Consider the following 25976-nt stretch of genomic DNA (forward strand, 5'->3'; position numbering starts at 1 on the left):
ACCACAGCCTGTTTCCAGCTTTGAGGTACACTGCCGGAACTAAAAAAGAGGTCCAAAACCTCTCTGATGTAGGGTTCAAGGGTCTCAATACTCTCTGCCAAAAGCCATGTGTTCCCTGTTCTTAAATTGCTGGATTGGTAGCTCCGTGAGGAATAGCTTGCAATTGGGGCAAGTGGTTGTGTTTAGGTCGTAGTCCGGTTCTAATATAGAGGAGTTTGGGTGCTTACCTACTACTCCCAGGGCTTGGAGCTCTCCACTCGTGTAATATATTGAGTGCCTCCATCTTGGGGTAATTTGGGAAGGGGTTCTGGCCCTCGGCGTGATCTGGGCGCAGACGGGCGCAGACTCAAAAGTAGTCTCCCTCTCCCACCACTAGAGCACTGACTGCAATGGGGGACCTGCTCTGACTTATGGGTACTGCCACTCCCACATGTAAATAGTCAAAGTGCAATGTGTAATGTGCAATTCAATCAGATTCAATCCAGGTAAAAATTATAAAAGCTTTAAAAACTGAGCAGCAATTTTAAAATGCTGTAATCGTGATCAGAGCACATGATCACAAGCAGGCTTACAGTCTCGCTGGAGATGGGGCCGATGACAGCACTGCGCGGACGTGACAGGCTGCCCATAAGTAGCCCTCCCTCTCCCACCACTAACACAATGACTGCAATGGCGGACCCGCTCTGACTTATGGGTACCGTCACCGCCACATGTAAATAGTCAAAGTGCAATGTGCAATATGTAATTCAATCACATTCAATCCAGGCAAACATTATACAAGGTTTAAAAACTGAACAATTTTAAAACGCTGTAATTGCGATCAAAACACACGATCAGGAGCAGGCTTACAGTCTCCCTTTAGCTAGGACCGAGACACCACACAAAACTCACAACTTGCACTTAAACTTGACTAAAACAAAAAAATGTACACACTAATAATATAAATATTTATCAAAAAACCAATCATTAATTAAATATTAATTTTAATTGATTTGTTTTCGACAGTATAACCCCACAAAACACACTCATAAAATTTCCAGAAAATCATTTACACAATTAACATAATAAATTATCAAATTAAAAATTAATATTACTTAAAAAAATAAATATTTACTAAACATTAATTTACTCCCCATCCCAACCCCTACAAAACCTACAACACACAGCTAAAAAAAAACAAAATTGCACTATTAACATATTTAATTATGAATTAAATATATTTTATTTATTAAAAACGAAATGTAAATTAATTACAGTTAATGAACTTACCACCCTTTACCTCTATAAACTACACAACCCCCACCTCAAATTAAACTAAAAACAAATTAATACCACAGTTAAAATAATTAATTTACAAATAAATAATTAAGAGTATTTAGCATGTCATTATTAATTAATTAAAACCAAACTAGTTCCCATCTTTTACCCCTGTAAACCCCTCAACCCCCACCTAAAATTAAACTAAAAAAACTAAAAAACAGTTAAAAGAATTATTTTACGATTAAATAACTAATAGTATTCAACAACTAATTATAAATTAATTAAAATGTATTTACTGCCCACCCTTTACCAGTTGTAAATCCAAACCTCGCACCAAAAAAATGTAATTAAACAATTAACATTAATTAATTAAATTTAATTACCAACTAATTATTAATTAATGAAAAATAAATGACTTCCAACCTTTTACCCCTTTAAGCTCCACAACCCACACTTTACAAAAAAGAAATTTTAACACAATTAACACTATTAAATATGAATATTATTAAATAAAAGAAATAATCATTAATTTATTATAATTAAATAACTTACCACCCTATTCCCCTAAAAACTCACAACCCGCTTCAGAACTAAAAAACATAAAGTATAATTAAATAAAATTGAATGACTACAAAATATATTAAACACAATTATTAAAAAACATAAACAATATTTATACAAAAAAATTACATCACATACATTTAAAATATATACTAAAATACATACCACTAATTAAAAAAATATATTTTACAAAACTATATTTTTGCAAACGATATTAATGACTTCTATATTTTAAAAATCGATATGAATTAACTTAAAATTGATATTCTTATCCACAATGGTCTTGCTCATGATATTTCTGTTACTATGTTTCCAACTCAATAAGGTGCCGATTTCGATCCGGTAAAAATAATTTGCGTACGACCCGTATCCGGATTTTATTACGTACGTACAAACTGGCAAGTACGATTCGTCCGTGACAAATAACCACGAATAGCGTCGGGAAAAGTCTACGAGAGTGCGTCGGAAAGTGTCCACAACCGAATATCATCGGGAAAAGTGTACGAAAGTGATCCGGACAGTCTCACGTACAAATCGTAAAACACAAGTCCGAGCGCGCAAGTATGATCCCGATCGTCCGTCCGAATACACAATCGCACGTAAAAACGCCCGTACGGAGCCAACGCAGTAGCACACATGTAGACAGGTAAACTCATGCCAGTGTACGAGCCGTACAGACCCCCACCCCCAAATATGCCAGCACAGTACACCACCCTGTCCGCACTGCACCCCAGCCCCGCAACTGTATGCGCCGTACCCCCCCATGTATGCGCAGCACCCCCTCATGTACGTGCCATACCACCGCATGTACGTACCGTCCCCCAGGGCCGCACGTGTACGCACCGTACCCCCACCGCATGTACGCACTGTACCCCCAACCCCCCACAGCATGTACGCACCGAATCCCCACCGCATGTACGCACTGTACCACCAGCACCCCCAATGCATGTACGCACCGTACCCCCACCGCATGTACACGCCGCACACCAACACCGTACCCCAGCACCCTCACCCAGCATCACGTATGTACGGATCGTACCTACGCGAAAAAGACTCATACAGAACCAGGACACTGTAAAACAGCACAAGGAGGGCCAAATTGACTCGCACAACAACACAAAACACGTCTACATGACAAAATACATCTCAATGACTGACCTGCCACATCCCAACAGGCCAACAGAGGCCCCAAACACCACCACCTCTTATAACACACCCACCAAAATTCAAACACAGCCACACCCAAAAATTGACCAATAAAAAGGGCCCACACACACAAACCATGAGCCTTTGCAACAGACCTACTGCTGACAGAGCCCACACACAAACAACCCCACATTACTCATACCTTCGCTACACCTTCACTCACACACCTTCACACAACCTCCTCCACAAACATCCCCCTCTTCACATTCACACACACACACTCACATTCACACCCACACACCCACAACCATCCACACCCACACCCACACCCCACACCATGCCCACAGACAACAATCCAAAGTTCACAACGGCGGAGCTGGACCTCCTTGTCAACGAAGTCTTCAGAGTCGAGCCACAGCTATTTGGAACATTGGTCAGACAGACCAGCATAGCTGAAAAATCTGCCATGTGGCAGAGGATTGTCGACAAGGTGAATGCTGTTGCGCCCATCCGAAGGACCAGGCATGAATGCCAAGCCAGGTGGTATGATCTGCGCAGGGCGGTCAAGAGGAAAATGAATGAAGAATATGCCCAGACCAACATCACTGGAGGTGGGCCGCCCTGCAGACCCGTACAAGACCATCCCTGGGAGGAGAAGGTGATGGCCATGCTACCGCCGGTGGGAGTACACAGAGTCGAAGGAGTCGCAGAGCCTGGTGAGTACACAAACAACTCACATAACATGGGGGGAATGGCATCCCCACCCCAACTACAACAAATGCACGCACCTACCCCCAAGCACTCACCGCACACAAACACACTCAAAAACCACGCCCATGCCACTAACGTCACCATGTACCCTTCACAAATCAAGGCAAGGCCATGTCCAAGGCTACAACAACCACAAACACAAGACTGGATGTCCGGGAGGCTGGGAGGGTGGGCCCCACACAACACATTGTGAAAATGATACGCAGACAACAATGCCCTCAGCCCATATGGCATAGGTACATACCCATGCACAATGCACAGGGACTGGCGAAGTACTGACAAGGTAGCTGACACTGGGCCCTGCTGTATGCAGCACAAGGCCCTCCTGGGACCACTGTACACTCAAACAACAACTCCACTAGCTCACATACCCAGCACAGAAACTCACACACACTGTCATGCCAGCATGCACCATGAGGGGACACACACATCACCTGGGAGACCCAATGACAACTCACACTACACACAACAGCAAGCCCGGTCACACCCCCCCTCCCCTAACACAAGCACACACCCCCGGGGCAGGCAACGGATTCACACACTCCCACAATGGACATGTTACACAACAAGACCAATCCAGAGCCAAGTAAGCATCAGAGTCAACTATCTACAGGTCACACACTCAGGAGAACATCCCAATCTGTCCCCCGCAACATACCCATCCCCAAGTGGACACTGAGAGGAATGCTAGGGACATCCAACTACCTGGAGTACCTGTGTCAACTTGAATATGTATGAAACATGGATGTGGCATGAAACAGCATTAACATTGTCTCCCTCTCACACACAGGGCAACGTCGATGATCTCCCCCCAACACTGGGGGGGAAGAATCACAGTCCCAGGCTCTGCGTGAAGACGATCACACCGGCAGCGATGACTCACCACTCCGTGGATGACCCCGACCAACCTGGACCCTCTGGTGCCCAAGCCCCTGCAGCACCTGCGTCAGGTACATCTGTGCCAACCCCCACCCCCATTCCTGCCACATCCCAGGAGATACCCAGGAGCCCTGCTCGCACTGAACAACACAGCCAGTCTGACCAGGAGGGACAAGGTTCTGCGGGCTCCCAGGAGGAGGTAGACAACCCTGCAAATGCCATCCCTCAGGGGTCCCGTAGACCCGATGTGCCCACAACGGCAGGCCAGGCTCATGTGGGCAGGGGTGGTGGGAGTGGAGGCAGGCTGAGGCGCGAACCTGACCAGCCAGCTCAGGACCCCGGTATGTCACACATACGCAACATCCTGGACTCATACCGGCGTGACACCAGAGGAATCGACCAGGTCGTGTCCAGACTTTCCAGGATACAGGGGACCCTCGATGACATTAAGAACCTGCAGGTCGAGCATCATGCCAGTCATCAACAACACAAAGGACGGATGGAGGCAAGACTGGCTGAGCTCCTGGCGGTGCACAGGGACGTGAACCAATCACTCCGTCAGATCGCCCAAAGCCTGGCAAACCCTCCCTGTACCACCAGGCATAGACCAGCACCAGACACAGGGAGGGAGGAGGAGGAGGAGGATTCATCTGATGGAGCGTCCCTAGCATCGTCAAGGCCTGCATCTGAGGGTCCCCAGAGGAAGGTGGGTCGTCCACGGAAAAGACCGTGAGAGTCAGCGGACCATCCACATCTCCCAGGTCACCTGGCCTGGCACCTGGCCCTCTGGCACAACAGCCCCACCTCATCCAATGACATTCTCTGCCACATGGACTTGCTGGTCACAGTCTGGCCAATGATGACCAACACTCTGGTGTGGACTCTGATGACTCCAACTGACAAGGATGCCATCTCCCCCTGTGAACTTTGGATTCTATTCCCCCGGTAGAGCACCTTAGCACATCTACCATAAGACTCACTCCACCAAAAATACAATCTTATTGTTCTGCACATGAGATGTTGCTGTCATTTTGCATTATTCAATGACATATGTGTGTGGAAATGTCTAACTATGCCTGAGTGGTGAACTAACTCCAGCCATCCATACCCTGGGATCAGAGTCTGGTACAGTACACACATGGGTCGCAAGGTATGATTCAATGTAGGCATGGAGCACAACACTCACCTGTGATGGCCTCTGGCTGCTGAGGGGGGGCTTGCTAAACTGTGCATAGAGACCTATTTGGGAGATCATCATCAAGGCGTAGAGGTCATGGCGCATGTGGAGGTTCCCGGGGAGGGAGTCCCAGGTATGTGTGGCCAGGTGGGAGAACAATGTCCTGTATGCTGGAGTACGGTGGATGTGAAGAACGGTGGGCAGGGCAAGGTTGGATGCACGGAGATGGCCCAACGGGATCTAGGATGACAGACGTACAAGGTTGGTTGGGGTCGGGGTTGTGGACTGCCTCCTGAGTGTGGGTGGGGAGTGTGGAGGTCACCCTGCAGCAGACAGTGATCCATAGCAGCTATCCATGTGGACGGTGAAGTGGCTGGGGCGCAGGGTGTTGAATCTGAGGTGTGCAGATGCCCCCTGGAAGTGGACCAGTTTCCTGGGAGTTTGGATTTACTTGCTCCGTAGAGGGCAGGGCAGTATATGAGACGGATGTTGTCATGGACCTGGGGGATGGTCTGTCGTAACTTGGAGTGGATCTATCTGTGGATCATGTGCATAATGCAGATGGCGATGCAGCATGAGGTCCAGATGCTGTGGACTAGCATGGCATATGTGAGCGAGCCAAACATGATGCACACCATCTTGTGTGTGTGGCCACTGGGTGCTTGTGCAGGGCCCGCAGCAGCAGGCGCCATCTCCCTGCAAAAAGCCACATTTTGCACACAAAGACTAGGATGTCAGAAGGACAACTGCAACAGGCGCGTGTGTAAAGTAAGGAGTGTCCGGTGTCACATGGCACACCCAGAGACAATGCATGCACAATCACCAAAGAGCCATTACACCGGATCAGGAAACTGAAGGGCGACCTGCGCACAGGAGACACACCCTCAGCAGCTGTTGGTGGCCCATTGTGTGGTCGACCTTGCTAAAAAACATACATGACCATGCACTTCATGCCCAATAGGGAGCCTAATCCATGAGCAACTGCATGCATGTTGCTAAACTACACATGGACTCCTATGCATTATCTACAGCAAGTATGCCAGAGATGCCGCATGCCAAGTGGCAAGAGACATGCATTGACAGAGATGAGGCACCTTGGAGTGTGACGAACACCTTTATTACTCAGCCTCACACTAATGGAAATGCATCCATTGGAACAGACTCACAGGTCATTTGGCTGAACATGTGCGACCTACACTGGACACCCCCTTCAACACACAGATGTGGTAAATCCTACTGAGCTGGCACAAAAGTGAAGGGGTTGAGCCTCAACCCCTTGCTGCACACCGAGAGGCTGCAATTCCCCATTGAGGCTGTCATGGGGATGTCCCACACCATGTCCACCATTAGCATCCCGTATGTTCCTGATGGACGTTATTCACACATTGATGCCTTCATCAGAATCCACAATCCATGACAGATGACTGTCAGGAAGGGTAACTATCAATTCATGGGAGCCATGCAACACGTCATTTGGCCCATGGTGAGTCGACATGTATGCATGGTAACACAACATGCACAGGAGCAGTCCCCACATATCACAAACACGTACCACCCACAAAACGCCTTGCTGCACTCCTTACCCAAAATGACTTTTCACCATGTCTGTGCATGTAACTCTGATCCAGCACACGTTGCAATACTCATGAGGAATAGCAGGAGAGCAATGATGACATGAGCAGACGACAGCCGCAGGAACCTGGGGAGGACAGACACACAACAAGTCAGCGAAGAGCTAGTAATCCGCAGACATGTACATGTACTCTACAGGAATGATGTTGTCACCATGCTAATAATGAATTTTGTGTTCCCGCAAAATTTGTGGAATGACATCTTCACTTGAATGACACTTCAGAACACACCTCCAAGACAGTCAGCTCGACACACACATTGCAACACATGCCACACAAGGCTCTAAGCATGCACACTCAGACACAGGGACTCACCATCATGAGTGGAAGTTGCGGATAAGCTGACTCCGGATGTCCTCATCCTCATCCTCACTTGCCCCGTGCCCAAGCCCTTCACCCTCCACTGGTGGATGACCTGCTCATCCGGATCCAGGATGAGTGGCACGGCCTTCTCCACTGCCATGTTGTGCAGCATGCAGCACACAAGGAAGATTTTGCAGACCTTCACCGGGGCATATGGGAGTGCGCCGCCGGTCTTGTGGAGGCACCAGAATCTGCTCTTCAGGAGTCCAAACGTCCTCTCAATCACACGCCTCGTCTGCCCATGGGTGTCGTTGTACCGGTGTTCTGCGGCTGTTCTGGGGTTGCGGAGAGGCGTCATCAGCCATGGCATGTTGGGATAGCCAGCGTCCTCTACATAGAAACATCATGGACAGAAGTGGGTCAGGAGAAGCAGTAAGATATTAAGATACCGCTAAATACAGGACTAACAGAGTATACCCACCAACAAGACATGCACGTTCGTTGCGCAGCTGCAGCATCATTTCAGGCACCCTGCTACGCCTCTTGATGTAGGCATCGTGTGCTGATCCTGGAAAACGGGCACAGACATGGGATATCATCATGTTAGCAAGACATACCACAAGGGCAATGATGGAGTGGTAATGTTTGCGGTTACGGAAGGCTACCTCCTGTGCCTGTGGTGGTCCCAAAGCCACATGTGTCCCATCAATGGCCCCAATGACATGGGGCATCCCTCCCAGGGCATAGAACTCACCCTTGACACCTGTCAACTGCTCATGAGTTGGAAAATGTATAAATTCATCCAGGTGTACCAACATGGCCTCTAACACATCATGCAGGACACGGCTGAACATGGTCTGGGACATGCCACCTACATCAGCTATGGTCAATTGAAACGTACCCGTGGCAAAGAAATGTAGGGCTGCCATCACCTTCATCTTGGGTGTCAGTGCAGTAGGATACCTGTGTAGCGGTTGGAGGTGTGGTGCCAGCCTTGTGGTCAAGTTGTCAATCAACGGTTGGGAGAAGCGGTAGCGGCGTATACAGTCCCGTTCCCTCATGGCCGCCAAGTCTGGCATTGGTCGGGGGAGAGGCGGTGCCCTGCAGAAATTTGGAAGGAATAACGAAGATTGAGTACAGCACTACACCACTGTAAATTAACTGAGCACATGTTCAACAGCTAATACACATATGCTACATACAGAGTCTGTTCTGTGCAATGCATCCAGGACACGTATACCAGCCAGGTGACACCCCTACCAAGAGTCAGCTACACTTGTGGGTGCTCAAGGTCAATATGACATGCCATGAAACTAGCTGTGGGCCAGTGTAAGTGAACAGGCAGACGCATTACAGGAGTGACAGACATCCACATATGTGCAGAAGAAGGATGTTTTATCATACAGACAGGTTGCGGAACACTAGAGGCACAGGTCACATGTCCTTGAAATAGGACAGTCCACACACCTTGCCATGAAGAGGTACATGTCAAGACTGATCACACATACATTGAGACTACGCAGATATGTCCTTGTCTCGCAAGTCCATGTGTGATGCATTCATACACCTGTTACGTCTGATTCCACATGTGGCCTGGTGTGCGTAATAGTGTGCCATGCCCATCGACACGCACACACATGTTGGATGCAGCAACTGCAGATGCATGTCACGGAACAACTACAGCAAGCTCATGGGAACACATGACACACACATGACATAGTCACATCGTGCAACGCCAGTAGTTACATGTCAGGTGTCATTATCCGTGTCCCTGGCATCAGGGGACAGTTGCGGGTGTAGGTGACTGTGCCATGCCAGTGATGCAGTGCTCGACTGTCCCCAAAGAGTGGCTCCTCTGTATAAATTGATATCAAGTAATTTGCTGTTGTGTCATGCTCCCCATTGTTTCCCAGTGGCATGGTGGGTAAACCAACTGTGTGGTGCAGGGGCTACATATGTTTGTAGTATTGTAGATGTTACTCATATTGCTGTTCATGCTATGCGCTGTGTCCTATGTAGTTTGGACTCATGTGTCATATGTATACAGGTGTCTGATCATTTCCTGTCTCTTCACCTTGCCCACAGCATCGTCGGGGGAAACCGAGGAAGAAACTGGCACGCACGTGGGGGAGGGATCCAGCACCGGGGCCATCAGTGCTGGGGAGTCGGGCGCAGCAAGTGGCACGGAGGCCGAGGGGAGTCAGGCGGAGGACCTTTCCAGTCCCAACACCGACTATGACGCTGACGGGTCCGAGGCAGAGCTCCCAGAGGGGACGGAGACTGCTCCCAGAGCTGAAAGCAGCACTCCATCTCTCGCCGCACCCTCCATTCCCATCACCGCCCTCCCACTTGCTCGGGTCCCTTCTGTCCATGCTAGGCGACAACAGGTGCGTGAGAGATGGCAAGGAGGTGTATTTAAAAGGTGAAGGGTGCACTTCCACTCCGGATCATTCTGTGGTGTGTTGGCACATTCAATTGCATGGTGCTTGTAATATACACGCTCATAATTTAACTTGTAATCTGAAAGGGATTTGTGTGCCAGTTATGACCCCGTCTTGTACTCTGCTTGCTAACGGTAGTTATGTGCTATTCAATGATGAAGCTTGCTGTGGGATGCTGGTGGGAATTCCTCACATCGTGACTGTATCACTACGAGTGGTTTTCTGTAATAACGTCCTTTTCCCATCCCCGCATGGCCGGCTCAATGTATCCATCTGGCCTTCCATTCCAACCTTGAAAGCAGAGTTCAACAAGATGAGCAGAATAAGGGCTCTATTGTCTCGAAAACAAGTCGTGTTGACTTCATCCCGAGAAACATTTGTCCTTCACGTAGCTAACACGCGCACAGAGGTGCAACCGCTTTTGAACACTGATCTCCCACCACATTTTGGGACTCTGATTCAGACTATCTTTCATGCCTCGTCAACAAGTATCCTGGCTGTTTTTTTCTAAATTGTGGGCTCCGGCCTCGTGACCTCCTTCCAAACTCTGTTTGGTGTGATCCCCGCATTTCATCATTCGATTTTTTCTAGCGTCTTCGGAGGTCTCCCTTTGCTTCTCGCCCTCGTAGCTGGGGTGCTATCATTGATCTGCGTACTACGCTATGGCTGCACAACTTGCGTTACAAGACAGCATGCACCGGCTGCTCCATCTGCGGAAACAGATGCTTGAATTCTACAGCACTTTGCCGCTGGCGACCTTAAGCATTGCCTATGGATTGTCCTTCGGGTTTCCCTTCTTTACCTGCGTGCAACCTGTCTTTCATTGCCTAGATTGTCCATTCGAATGGGCTCTGGATTTGTGCCTGTCTAACTCAGTGTCTCCTGACCCAGATTATGATCGACTGATGAGCCCCTTAGTGGCTCATGAGTTGGACTGTTCTGGCGTCAGGATCATGGCCTGTACTGCAGCACATGGAGTCCTAGGGAATTGGAACATCGGAACGACTGCAAATGAATTCTTATCCAGAAGTTATCTTGATGTCCCCACCTGTTTTCCACAAATGGTGCTGGATGCCCCGATTGTTGAGGAACACGTGTGTTCTTTCCCCCTGCTGAACTGGATGGCAGAAAATTTTGCGGAACGTTCAAATGATTTCCTCTTGGAAGCTGTTGCAACTTATTGTGCTTATACCTTGATGGATAGACTTTAGCCCTGCTCATTTCATGGTGCATCCATCGATGTTATATTTTTTGCCCTTTTACATGGTTAATTTCCCTGCAACACCGTTCATTATTGAACTTTCTTTTCTGACTTTTTCGCTTCCCTTCTATGGACTTCCAGTTCATGCCCTTGGTTCCGTTCTATCAAACTTGAACTCTGCGTTCTCGAATTTGCGCCCCTAGTGGTTAGTGGTACGAACAAGGAGGGGTGTAGTGATGATTCCTATCTCCCTATGTACAATGCTAAGTTGGGACCACCGCTTTAGTTGTTCGTAAGCCATCTTGCCAATTTTGCTGCTTTTGCACGCGACACTGTAGTTGCGTGTTATTAATTTAAAAATACCTACTCGAGTTTGCTTCACATGAGAACTGTCTGTTGTTTGACATCCTTCACAGTGAGCAGCGAGCTTGTACGGTACATTGTGTACACAAACAGTCTGGGTGACTAGACGGTGCATGTTGTTGTGTGCAGGTTGATAGTCCCACTATTTAGCCATTACATGCACGCAGCTGCAGATACCTGATAGACGAGTGCTTGCCATATTGCAGTGCAGCATGTTTTAGTTTCATTGTGATGGAGAACTTTCGCAGGAGATGAGACTAGATGATCCTGTGATGTGATTCCACTGATCTGATCTGTACGGTGGGGGTGTCCCCCATTCAAGCCTAGAGACCTTCTATTAGTCGAATGATACTAATATTGGTTTACTGGCGACAGGAAGGTTGCTGTTTCCACTGTCATTTTCTTATGATTGCTCCTTTCATTGTCTATGATATTGCAACAATGCTGATGCTTCTGAACTTAACCGTTTGTCTGCTTATGTTAGCCACAGTACTGCATCTTAGGACGCGAGGTTCATTGAATGAACTCTTTCAACTTTACCGTGTCTCTGTCTTTCTGTTGTGGACTGATCTGAGAATAATGACGAACAGGTATGTCTGATTCCCACCATTCCTGAGAATATTGTCAGTCGCTTGTTCTCGGTTGTCTATACATTGGAACCGCCGAGCTCAACCTCGGCTAACGAATGGGACACTCGGCTAGTCGGATAAGGGGTTCTGGGTTCTGAGTGGAGTTTGTGGTACACCAAACATGTCTCCTTCGTGCCATGCACCGCACCCCCTGCCCCTGTCTCCCCTGCTGCCCTCAATGCAGAGTCTGTGGACATTCAGCGCCAGTTGCAGGTTGGTCAGACATCGCTGCTGCGTGTCCTCCATGGCCACACCAGACTGCTGACACGGATGGTGTCATACATGGAGGGCATGTCATCAGCGATGTCTGACCAACGGATGTTGCTGAGGTCCATGGACTCATCACTGACGGCAGCAGTGGGTCTCCTGCAGCGCTCCGTCCCCCCCTACCCCGGCACCATCCGCACTTTCCACTCCCATGCCTGTCCCATACACACCCAGACATCCCCATGCACGCACCCCACCAGACAAAGGCAGCACACCACCAGGGAAGGCCAAGGGCACACCTCCTGTAACGCACACACAGGGGGGAGAAGGCACAGCCACTGGGTCGGGGGGCAAACAGCAACCACGCTGTCACAGTAGGAGTCCGCAGTCCTCACAACCCACTACCTCCAAAACCACTCCCCTTGGCTCTCCTGCCCAACAGTCGGACAGAGAGTCCTTCATGGCCAGTCTGTCCCTCAGCCCCAGTGTGACACCACCCCGCAAGCATTTGAGCGATTCCCCGGCCAGGGTGGTTGAGTCCCCCCCTGTACACACCCTCCCCCAGTTGCACTGCGACCCATCCCTCCGACCCCCCCCTCCTTGGGGCCTGTGGTTCCTTCGGGTGCAGGGGAGACACTGGAAGAGCTTGCGGCCATGTGAAGCGCCATACTGACCTCCTCCTTTGGCGCTGCCCCACCCCCTGTGGTGGAGTCGTCCGTCCCTGCACCCACGACACCTACCCGTGCCCCTCCTGTCCCTGCGGTGCCAAGTTCTTCCCCCACATGATGCCCCCCCTTCTGTGGATGATATGGTACAGTGCACTGTGCAGGCAAGCTAGGGGAGACGCGTCCCAACGTGTCAACCCCCAGGACTTCGCATCTGGCGTGGCCTATGGGCTTGGTGAATAGTGTACTGTAGCTAATTTTCTTCGAAATGCTGAATGTGTTTTTTTGTTTTTCCTTTGCACACTATTGCTTTTCTTGTATTGCTGTTGGTGCTGCTGCTCCCTGAGTTGGGGTGGTGATAATGTGTTGGGTGTCTGGGAAATGTTGTAGTGTGCTGCTCATGGGGTGGACCCTGGTATCTGCATGCCGTCACAAGGTGTCTGCATATATTCGTAGGTCATGTTAGCTCTTACTGCATGGTGACATTGTCCCAGGGTGTGTTCATTCCTCTGTGGCACCTGACATCTTCCCTGCAGGGTGTTTCCCAATTGTTGTGCTGAGCTGTGTCAACATTTCCTCAGTGTGTGACACATCCCTTCGACTTTGGCCATGCATGCTCTGCAATGTCTCCACCTGCATCGTTTGTGGCATCCTTGCTGGACACTGTACTTGTGTATGGAGTATATTGACATGACTTCATGTGGACATTTTCCCTTTTACGCACTATGCATGTGTGTACTCCTGTAATCTTGAAACAGATGTAGGACAGAAAACACAGCATTGTCATGTGATACAGTCTCAAAACTTCTAAATCATATACTACAGATAGGAGTCAAGAGATACTGTGTTACAGTAGAGGAAAGAGACAGTATTTTAGGTGGGGCTATAAGAGGGTTGAAATATATTCCTCTGGTTCGATATATATCTGTACTAACAAATATTTTGAAGGCTTTCGCTGCTCATTTACTTACTTGATTACCTCTGGAGGAATAGTTTGTGATTCAATGAGTGTAGAAAGCAGCAGGTGAAACAAACACTGTAGCCAGAGAGATTTCTTTCCTCACTTAGCTCAGCAGTCATGCTCCAATTACGGCACTTGAAGGCCAAACCCGCAGGCAGTCATAAAGGCTACATAAGCACCAGGTCCTAGACTCAACGTTTGCTGGACCTGTCCATCCGTTCAGTCGGCTTCTCTGTCCATTCTTACCATGACTGGCCATTTCAGCGTAAATATAAGGGCAGCAGTTCTGTGAGTCCTCCCACTCATCATATGAAATTGTGGGCCTAATGTGCCTCGATTTGTTTGCTCCCTTTTATACAATGTTTATCCGTTCCTTGATTTGTATTTTACGTTTGCACATCTCTTATAATGAAAACACTTTTCTTCACACATTTATTTGCATATTCTCGCCTTTTTGTTGTAAGGGTTTTTACTTCATGGTGAATACATTTGTAAAACTTGTCCCGTTATTTTTTCAAGTTAGGATTAAAGTGTGGTGACACAAAGCAAGTGTGTACTGTTTTTGTGACTTTTCTCTCACTTCTTGATTGCAGTCTATGGGGCAGATTTACAAGCCCCTTGCGTCATTTTTGCACCGCCGTTGCATCATTTTTTGTGACACAACTGCAGCGTAAAAATGTGGCCCATTTACAACGGGATTCATCTAGGGAGATGCTTCATGTTGTAACGCCCTGCGTCACATTATACCTGCGCCAGGTATAATGTATGCAGGGTGGGCGTTCCCACGCAGGAAAGCCTCATAAAAGTGACACAGTGAATTCACTGCTTCACTTCTAGGACACCTCTGAGTCAAAACCTTACGCCTGCTTGAAGAAGGTGTAAGGAGTGACCCAGCACAATGAGGATAGGCCTCAACATACATTGCTGGAGTTGCTCCAGCAATGAATGACTTTTGCGCCAACAGATGCGTCAGAATTTCTGATGAATCTGTCATTCCTTGCGCCATGGTGCTATTCTGGGTAACATGATGTTCAGTTTCAATTTGCAATCAATAAGGATTTTGTCACGAACACTGGGCCCAAATTTATTGCAATTATGATTTTGCTCAGCGGTATTTGAAGTGGTAAACATTTTTAAGAAAAATTTAAGTAAACGCAGAGTAATGTCAAAAAGCGCAGATATTACTAACAATAATTTATTCTAGAGTTTTCAAAGGAGTTTAAAAATAACGGGCTCATTACGATGGTGGAACGATCGCCACGGCCGAGCCAGCGGTGGCGGTCGTTTCGCCATCACATTGAGATTTACCCACCGCCATATTAGGATGGCGGTGGGTATCGCGCCGGACGCAAAGTCCATCCGTCGCTTTTTTGCCGGCGGCAATCGCGTTGATTGCCTGGCGGACGGAGAAGGACCACTAATATGGTGGTGGTTCCTAGTAGGCACCATCCGCCATATTAGGATGTGTGTGGCCAGGCGCCCTTCCATGGCAGCGATACCACTATGGAAAGGCTGGTGTGGATTGGGTTTGGGGGCCCGTTGAGGGCCCCCCCTTGTTGGGGGCAATGTCGCTGCACTGGGGGGGGTATCGATGGTACCCCTCTACATTTCCATTCACAAGTTGGCAGGCATCGAGTGGTGCCTGCCATGGTGTGCATGGAAATGCACAACCTGAGTTTTGCAACACCGTGGCGCAGCTGCAGCCAGCAGCACAGTCCGCAATGTTAAAACGCAGGATGTGACCGCCACGGTGGCGGTCGCATCCTGATTTGGAGTGCGGGACTGCCGCCTTACAGGCGGGCAGTCGCGTTACCGCTAGGATGGCGGTCCGCCCACCATCCTAATGACCCCCTAAGTTCTTAGTTTCTTTTGCACGAGAGCAGGTTCAAATATTGAACCTGATTCAAAAATAATCTGAGACAAAATCCTAACTTTATGACTTTCGGTATTCACATTGTGCATTTAGGAGTAGTGAAGTTAGGAATCCTAACGTTACTACTCCTAAATGCCTTTTGTGAATCCTGAAAGTCGCAAAGTTAGGATTTTGTCTCAGTTAAACTTGTTTTGGTCTTATGTTTACCAAAACTTAAGTTTAAGTGAGACAAAATCCTAACTTTACGAATTTCAGTATTCACAAAGGGTATTTAGGAGTGGTAAAGTTCGGATTCCTAACTCTACTACTCCTAAATGCACTTTGTGAATACCGAAACTCGTAAAGTTAGAATCTTGTCTTAGATTAATTTTGTGAATTGTGCCCATTGACTCCAGCTTCTGAAGGCAGGAGCTGCTATCTGAAAGTCTGAGCCCATGGACCATGAGTGGTGTCACTCAGACCTCTGCGCTGCATTGGATGCTGGTGGTGGGACTGAATGCTTGCAGGCACAGAAGAAAACACTAACCAATACAAAGCCTCTTTCAAAACTCTTCAGCATTTGTATTATTGTCCCACAACAGATTCTTTCCACACCAGAACATTGAAGAAGTTTTTGTGGCTCTCTTAGTGCAACATCCTTGCTCCATGTGACTCCTTGGACCCAATGGGATGAAATAGAACACCAGCTGCTGCATATGCTCCTCTCAATCACTCCACATCAAGTCTGGTACCACCTACTGCTTTGAGAGAAACCTGCAGAGTTCCTTTGGTCCCCTGCCAATTCCTGGCTACTCTGACCTGAGGAGCTTTCCAGATGGATCTGTGAGCACCTCCAATGAATCCTCTGCGTGGAGTTTGTCTTTTTCCTTTACTCTTGTTCAATAAACATAAATACTGAACATTCTCTGGAATTGTTATGCTTATATTTGATATGGGTTAACTTTTGTTTTTATCACTTATTAAGAGCTGAATTGGAAGGCAATGGCAGGACGAGCAGCTTGGCACCGGTTACCAAAGATTTAATGCCTTTCAGGAACTAAATAGATGACTCAGGACAAGGGTCATATAAGGTCGAGCTACTCTCTAAAGGAACAAGATCTCAACAGGTATTTAGATTTCATAGATCAGGGGCATTTAGTTTGAATTTGTCAATAAGACACTGAAGGCGAATTTCATTTGCAAAAAAGATGAAGAGTCTTAAGGTCTATAGGCTTGATTCACAAAAGTAAATTTGTAGATCTTCTCTTGTGCAGATTTACTCCAACAGCTAAGTGTAACTCTCCACTTTTTTGTTATTCACCATTTCCAAGTGGAAGTTTACACTTACGTGTTGGCCTACATGTCTCCACCCCATAAAATGAGGCAATTAATTAATTTATGAGTATAACGGTTGTGGGTGTGCTATCTCTTAAATAATATGCATGATAGTGGAGCCCAAATTGCAGGGACGGTGTTGACTTCAAGAGCTCTGAGGTAATGTATTTCTAGAGACAAGACTCAAATAGCATTTCAAACATGATTGAGCCCTGCTCCAAACTGTTGTTTTTATTTATTCACAAAAAGAAAATCTTGAAATGGAATTTTCCTATTGAAAATAAAAACGAAAGTGCTCCCCTCGCCATGAGAGTCCTCTCCCATGGTGAGGAGAACATTTAGCAGTTTTCACTGACCCTTTTCCTGGCAGTGGAGGGCAGTGAATACTGACCTGTAATTCAGCCCATCTAAATTAGGTGGGTGGGATTAGAGGTCTGCCACAGACGGCCCTTACTCTACATGTCCATTCGAGGAGTATAATCACGGCAGAGATGGAGTAGTCTATGCCGTGTTTAAACCATAGGTTCATTCATATAAAACAGGTCATAAGGCCCAAAGGTGTAACAAATCAGTAATCAGTCAGACAGCATTCCTAGTATAAACCCAAAGGTCTGTGGCTCACCACAGATTTCAAGGATTTATATAACTAGTATCAGCAAATAAAATGATGGAAACGACAAAGCCAGCATGGATCCAGCACAAGTATCATTATCTTGACATATCATATTTAAATATTTTTAAATGTCATAAAACCCTACCATCTTAACACTATCCCAATACATGAATATTGATTCACCCCTTCTCACCTAATGACATTGAAAGGAGCCAGAGCAAACTGGTGACATAAACAACAGAAAATAACAGTTGCTGCCAGCATGGCTCACGGGTGGAGGGGGTCGCGGGGTCGTGCCGGGAGGGGTTGGGCCAGGGCTCACAAGGAGAGGGTGAGTCGCACGGGGAGAGGTGTTTCAATATTAAAAAATAAAAAAATGAATCCTACCTTTCTGCCGGTCAGGGTCCCGTGTCTTCATTGTTTGGTCTGCTCCTTCTCTCCTGCCTTTGGCCGAAACAGGAAGCAGGCAGTGACCCTCCCCTTCCCTAAGCCAAGCACAACCCTCCAGTGGAGCGTTGTGATTGGTTGGGACGCGGCCCCACCAGGGTCTTTAGGGGATTGCATGTTCTCCATGTAGGCTGAAATGAAGCCTGCATGGAGAAGTGCAGAATGCGCATCATTGGTTCGGGCAGCCTGAAAGGGGCGACCAAACCAATCATATGTACTTAGGAGTGGGCAAACCACTCCTGCCCTGCCCGGGCAGCTACGCCCACTCGCCCCACCGCAATGCGTAAAGAAACATAAAATGGTAATAATGGGAAGTCATTACTATTTTATATTTTGGCTTTCTCCCACTGTCAGAAAGCAGTGGGGCGACGCTTCTCCGCCTTAGTGGAGGAGCAGCCCCTGGAAAATAATCAGGAATGAAATGCAGTGTGCTAGCAGGAAGAGCCATGGAAAGTGACAAATAAGTAACCCTGGGCGTAGGACTATGCTGCACTCGCGCAGTTTGCGTAATTTGTGCAACTACACGCTACGCGAATTGCACGTGGCACAGTGCAAAAACCGCGTAGCGGCCATTTTTTGCTTGCTCGCAGCCCTCAACGTCAAGTTGGCGAACGTGAGCGAGCAAAATAACATCCCGGCGAGACTTTTTCCTCGTTTGCGATCAGCAACATCAAGTTGCCGATCGCGAGCGTGGAAAATAAACCTCCTGGCGAGATTCTCAACACGGGGAGGTCAGGTTTCTCATTGTGAATGGTCGCGTATGCTCGCATACGCTCGCGATGAAAAACTACCAGTCCGAGTTGAGAAAGCTGCCGCTCGAGTACAAATCTATTCGAGCGGCAGATAATGACCGCTTGCACTGTGCAAGATGCCGTTTGCAATGATTGCACAGTGTGGACAAGAATCCGGCACTGTGCAATCAGTGCGAACAGCATTTTGCACAGTGCACTACGCAGTTCGCGTAGCTTGCTTAGTGCGAAGTGCACTTCGCATAGCTACACATAGCGCTACTACTTGAACTACGCCCAGGGTTACAAATAAGCTTCCTACCAATAGTTCTTTGAGAGCAACATCTCATACTAAATAAACCATGCACATTTTGCTGTGTGCAATGTCAATGAGAAATAAAAATACACATTTGATATTATGAGACAGCAGCCATATTAACAACAAGCATTGGCAAAGCCAATAAGTCTCACCTTTTGTCTGCCAATGCAGATCCATTGGCTTTCCCAATGGTTTTCGCTATTGCTGTTTAGCATTGACAAAAAGAAAAATGCTTTTTACCTATATGGGATCATGCTTTTTGTTGTCAGTGTTCCGTATGTATTTATTAAGTTTAGTTAAAAGTGTTGGAGGTAACAGTTTGAGAGATTAATCTGTAATAATGGTTATGAATAATTTGAGGAAGAATTTTTGGGTGAAGCAATTGACAAAGTAGCACATTGTGACAATAACTACAACACAATATACCACAACAAAAACCACATAATAAACCACGCCAATAAAGAGAAAATAAAGCAAAACTGAACATATTACAACACCAAATATGATTGAGTGCCACCCTTATAGTGAGAACCTGGGGCTACTACTTAGGGGTGTCCGGGAACACTCGCCGGCAGCTTGACAAGGCTATATCCCACATAGAGCACATGCTCCTGCAATACGAAACGAGCACAGCACGGGATCCAGCGTATTCCCATCCCCTGCTGGTGGCGCAACAAAAGCATGTCTCCCTACTGGAGTGTCTGTGTTGCTTGAACTACACGGCCCACTTGGCATGCACACACGCCACAGCAGACAGGTCTAGAATGATGTTGGTATGGCTGATACATTTGAAGCAGTCTGGACACTCGATCACAGCCCTAATATATGCCACTGTTGCTCTACTTTATACTTAACAGGACAAACATCATGAACTAACCAACCACTATGCTTCGCTATGCCAATCGAGGTCCATTGCCTCCTAACACGAAATTGAAGCCTTCCTTTCCATGACACTCCTGCCCTGCCTTACAACAGACCAATGGACAGAACTACATCATCATATTATGCTTTTTGGAAATACAAGAAGTGGTCAAGGCCCTGACCACAGGCAAGACCCCTGGCCAGACAGCTGCCTATTGAATTTTATAAGTCATAGGCCACACTCCTTGCACCCCAACTGCTCACTCTATAGGAAGAGGCATTAACGGCCTCATGTCTCCCCACCTCCCTACACGAAGAGCTACTAATATCTATTCCCAAACCAGACAAAGACCCAACCGACTTGGGCTCGTACAGGATGCTGGCACTGCTCAACATGGATTACAAAATGCTGGCTAAAATCTCTGGTACTGGGTTACCCGGATCAGAATGGGTTAATTCCAGCCCGCAACATGTCCCTAAACCTGCGGTACCTCTTCCATGTCTTAAAGTACGTGCCAGGATTATGGCCCCGGGTGGGAAGCCTGGTGCTGGACTTAGTCAAAGCCTTTGATTCTTTGGAATGGGCCATCCATCTTGGCACCTTATTGCTTTATGGAATTGGAGATCGCTTCCTGTGGCTGATCAAGTTACTTTACCCTCGCCCACTAGCCAGAGTCAAGACAGGACCTCTGATCTCAAATTCATTCCAGATTCACAGGGACACTCGCCAGGGCTGTCTGCTCTCACCCCTACTTTTCTCACTGGCCATAGAACCACATGTGCTTGCCCTCCATGCTGGAAGCGTTGACTGGGGTATACCTCTGGAAGATGGTCTGCGCAATGTCTCTCTGTATACAGATGAACTGCTTATCTATTTTAGGAACCTACACTCAATCCCATATGCCAGTGCCCTGATGCTCTACCACTTTCCATATCTCTCTGGCCTAAGGGTTAACTGGGCTAATTCCTGCATGTTCCCTTTTGCCCCTGCGCTGCCAGAACCCCATCTCGTCCTCAATCAGATCCAAGTGGCCTGGCAACCCACTACGTTCGGCTATTTGGGTATAATGGTGTATCATACAACTGAGAACTTATATGATGGTGATCTTATGAGAGCCATCGCTTCCTTGTGGGCACAGATGGCTTTCTGGCTGACACTGCTGTTGTCAGAAGAGGGGCGCACAGCTCTCCTCAAAATGGTTGCCCATCCCTATCTACTGCTTCACCAACCTACCCCTCTACATTCCTATCCCCTTCTTTTGCACCCTGGAAAAAGCAAAGAGGGAAATCATATGGAACAACTCTTGCTGCAGGGTGGCGCTTTCAAAACTATACCTACCCAAAGATCAGGGTGGACTTTCGATGACTAATTTCAAACACTACTATCTACTACTATCTTGCATCCGAACTCCAGTGGGTAGTCAAATGGCTTGCAGGCCTACAGCTTGCAGACACAACATCGACGCCATTGGTGTGTAGTCTGTTGGATGCCATGCATATGCTTCACCCCTGCACACAAGCTCCAGTACCTGAAACCTTACATCTGGGGCTGGCATATCACTTCTATCGCCTTTCTCTCTACCTAACACGTGCAGTAGCTCCATATGCCCCAATGATGCCCCTACCCGCCACACCCTGGCGGCACACCATTACATTGTCAGTGGAACTAATTGCCAGGCTTGAGGCAGGTATTCATACAATAGGGGACCTCTACCAGGAAGGTGGCCTCCTATCTTATGAGTCATTGATGGAAAAAGACGGTCTACCATTGGGCCAATTCTCTAACTGCAACTTAGGTGAATAGGTGGAGCGACATAGCTCTGGAACATTCAACACACCTCACCTGGCAGTACCTGCATGTGATGGGCCTGGGCAGGCATCTGATCCATTGGTTTGCAGACTTGCATTGCTCCCATGACGTGCTACTGCTCACATCCTTCCAGCGCAAGTGGGAAGAGGACTTGATTCACCCCTGCAATGACAAAGAATGGGATGCATTTTTGAGGGGTCCAGTTCATATCCCCGGCAATGCTCGGTTCCACCTTGTCAGCTCTATATCGTGCCTGGGCATACCTCACCCCAGTCAAGATAAACAGCTGCTTCCAGAGGACAGGCGCTGCTTGCCCCCCCTGCTGTCGCCTGGTAGATGCAGATTTCCTTCATGTGCTATGGGAGTGCCCGTCCCTGCAGTGTTACTGGCAGGGTGTCACTACTCACCTGTCCACCTATAAGGGGCGCCAGGCACTGCATACATGGGAAGTATGCCTTCTGAACTTATACCGTAAGACTAAGAAAAACAAGGTCACTTCTTGTTCCTTGACCTAGGACTCCTAACGGGCAAATGCCTCATTACCCAGCGTTGGAAGTCACAGGATCCCCCAGTGTTTGTGGCTTGGGCGCAATCCCTCACAACGTAGGCCCAGGCTGAGAGTGCCACATTACACCGGGAAGACAGTTTAGGGCTAGGCAAATAACCCATAACTACCAACTGGGACGTTATCCTGGTTGATTTACAATCCGTCATCCAGTAAGCCCTAGATACCCACATAGGCTCACCAACACAAAGTAGCTAACTGAATGGTTGACTGATCATTGGATGTGTTTAGGGAGACTATTGCTTACCGCAAACTAGGATCCAGGACAACAAAATGGCCATTTCACCTCAGTGTGTTATGTTCTCACTTGTCTAACACATGAAGTGGTGGGGATGGGCTAAGGTTCTTTTGATTTTTAGTTATATTTTCTGTTCAGCCGATCTGTTTATCATTGGATACCCAAGCGGCCTCAGCACCAAGCTGCTATGGCTGCAGTACAGTAATTATTCTACACAGGATAATCTGGATAGCTCTACAGACTGCTACATATCCACTTCCTCTTGATGCGGCTAACGTCTTCTTTGCATAACTCACTGTACACTACCAACCTGATTTCTGTGTGCCTCATATTAACTGCTTTCATGTACGCCAAGTTAACCGGTTTTACAAACTACATACACATTGTAAAAACAAAATCAATATACAGATCCAAACGAATAAAATCATAAGTATCTTATTTCAAATATAAACTAAATGAAAATAATTCAAATTAACCTTGAACTAGCAAACAAAAAAGTTACAGCAAATTAACACGTCAAATGCATTTTATTTCGACATTAAAATCATGCAAATACTATAATTGTATTGTTAAATATTAATTTGAAAAAACAATTTTTTAACATTACCTAAGTTCACAAATGTTTTTATTTGTATTTAATGTATAGTGAATCTGGTTACAAGTTAAGCAATTAATTAACTTAAATACTCGTTAGATTTGTAAAAATAAGCAAAACATTTTATTTTATTTTTTGTAAATATGTATACATTGACTAAAAAACTCAGAATAAAGTGCAGAGTGCAGTCTTTTTGATGCTAAAGTGACACGCGGAAAAGTATCTTTTACTGTCAATATGTGAATTGTCAACCCATCTTATGAGAAAGTGCCATGTGCTTCTTCCAAGTATTCAATACAAAAAGGACAACTGCCCCAAAGTGCAATGTGATTGTTGTCCATCCCTTCTGCCCCTTCTTGGGGGGATATTCTCAAGAACGTGTGCTAGCCATTGCAAAATTAGCTTAACGCAACTCTTCACATCACAGTCTATCGCGGGAAAATAACTCTGTGTTAATGTGGTATTCACAAGCCGGTCCCACGACAACCCGTCAAATGACCGCGCTAAAATCAACGCGACTCCGCAAAAATGCAAAACACGAACGCAAAAAAAGCTGCGATGAGGCCAATAGCGATACAAAAATCAGCGAAAACCAGCAACAGTCCTGCAATTCCCACACGTCATGTGGGAAAATGCACTATAAAAGCAGAGGAAAAAAAGAAACTGCGCAGCACCATGGATGCACCCGGACCGAGTGCAGAGGCCAACGCAGACCCCACAAGCTCCACAGACCACCAGCAAGGAACCTCGTGGTCGGGAAGGCCAAGGAGAAGAGGAAGAGGCAGATGGGGTGCAGTCCGCAGGAAAACCAGATCAGCGTTACGGAGGTGACAGAACACAACCATCCACTGAACGTCAAAATGACAAACGTGAATGCAGTCGGAGTGTCGAGAAGGTCTATGCAGGAGGACAAGAGGCGCTGGCATGATGTGAAAAACCAAACCAAGCACAGACCTGTTGTCAACAGGAAGGCAGCAACGGTGACAGGAGGTGGGAGTTGGAGGAAACGGAGGCCACATGTATGCTGTGTCACCAGGGGGCACAAGTAGGACATGTGTGCAGTCAATTTCCCCCTAACATGTGAGGGAAGCCAGCCATGGTGTAGGCGCCTTGCTTGGTCTCCAGCTGTTCCTGCGCAGTGTGGGGGGAGTATGGGTACTGGGGTACCAAGCTGATGATGGCATCCAAGACAGTTGTGATGAACTTTGATAGAGCTGGCTGTGAGACTCCACCGACTCTGGTGTTTGTTAGTTGGAAGGTCCCAGAGGCCAACATGTGCAGCACAGCCAACAACTTTGTCAGCGGAGGGATGTTGGTTGTCTGCTGTGTTGGTACTGTCAGCCTGTGGGCAATGGTGGTCAGGATGCGTAGGATGGTTGTCCTTTTGAGCCTGTAGTGGGCAATGACATTCTCTGGTTTTGGGTCTGTGAGGTCAGTGCGTTTTCTGAAGGTCCGCTGTCTTGGTCTGCGCTGCCTCTGTGGTGGTCCGGGGGGGCGGAGGGCGTAAGGGGGGGTGGTGGTCCTGGGGGTGGTGGCGGTGGGTGTTGTGGCGCTGTTGGGGCGCAATGCTGCATGATCAGTGGCTCCATGGCGTCTGTTGGTCTTCAGGTGTGGCTGTGGTCTGGGCTCCCTTTTCTGATGCTGGTTGTCGTCTGACTTTACACCAGGTCAGAGCAGGTGTTAATTTCCTGCTGCTAACGTGCCTTATCGCATGTTTTGTGATCTTATCGCTGATTTGGCTGGTCGTTGAGAATGTTGCAGAGAGGTGTTGTTGCGGCTTTTTGCTCGGGAACGCCAACTCTGCATCTCATTAGCGATAGTTGCCGGTCTCATCCGTGGCAATGTTTTTTGAGGATGCTATCGCCAGAAAACTGGCGATATCAGCTGTTTGCACCAACTTGTGAATGGGGCGATAAATTTAGCGTGACTTTGGCTGCAATAAAGTATCGCTAACTCGGCGATAGGTCCTTGAGAATATTCCCCTTAGACTTCATTGTCACATTATAAAGTGCCATGTGCTCAAAACTAAAACTTAGTCTCTATCATAATATTGATTCTTCTGTGGATTGTCTTGCAGTCTTGATTCATTATTAAAAATTACTCATTTATAGACGTACATGTAGGTCCACTCCAATATTGAGGCCTATAGGGGATTTTGTATTAAATCTTAAAATATGTTTTGATTCCAACTGTCTCAGTCACCGTTCCCTGTTACCTCCTCTACTGCAGACTGGTACCTGGTCTTTGGCAAAGTACTGCAAATTCTCCAAGTTGCCATCATGCACTTGCTCAAAGTGTCTTGCCACTGAGTAGGAGGAATCCTTTTTGACAATCACCCTAATGTGTTGCAATACTCTCAAGTGGACATTTAAAACGGTGCTGCCGATATACATCTTTTGGGATGTGCATCTCAAAACA

This window comes from Triturus cristatus, chromosome 5_1, assembly GCF_964204655.1.
Source record: "Triturus cristatus chromosome 5_1, aTriCri1.1, whole genome shotgun sequence".
In the NCBI taxonomy this organism is placed as follows: domain Eukaryota; kingdom Metazoa; phylum Chordata; class Amphibia; order Caudata; family Salamandridae; genus Triturus; species Triturus cristatus.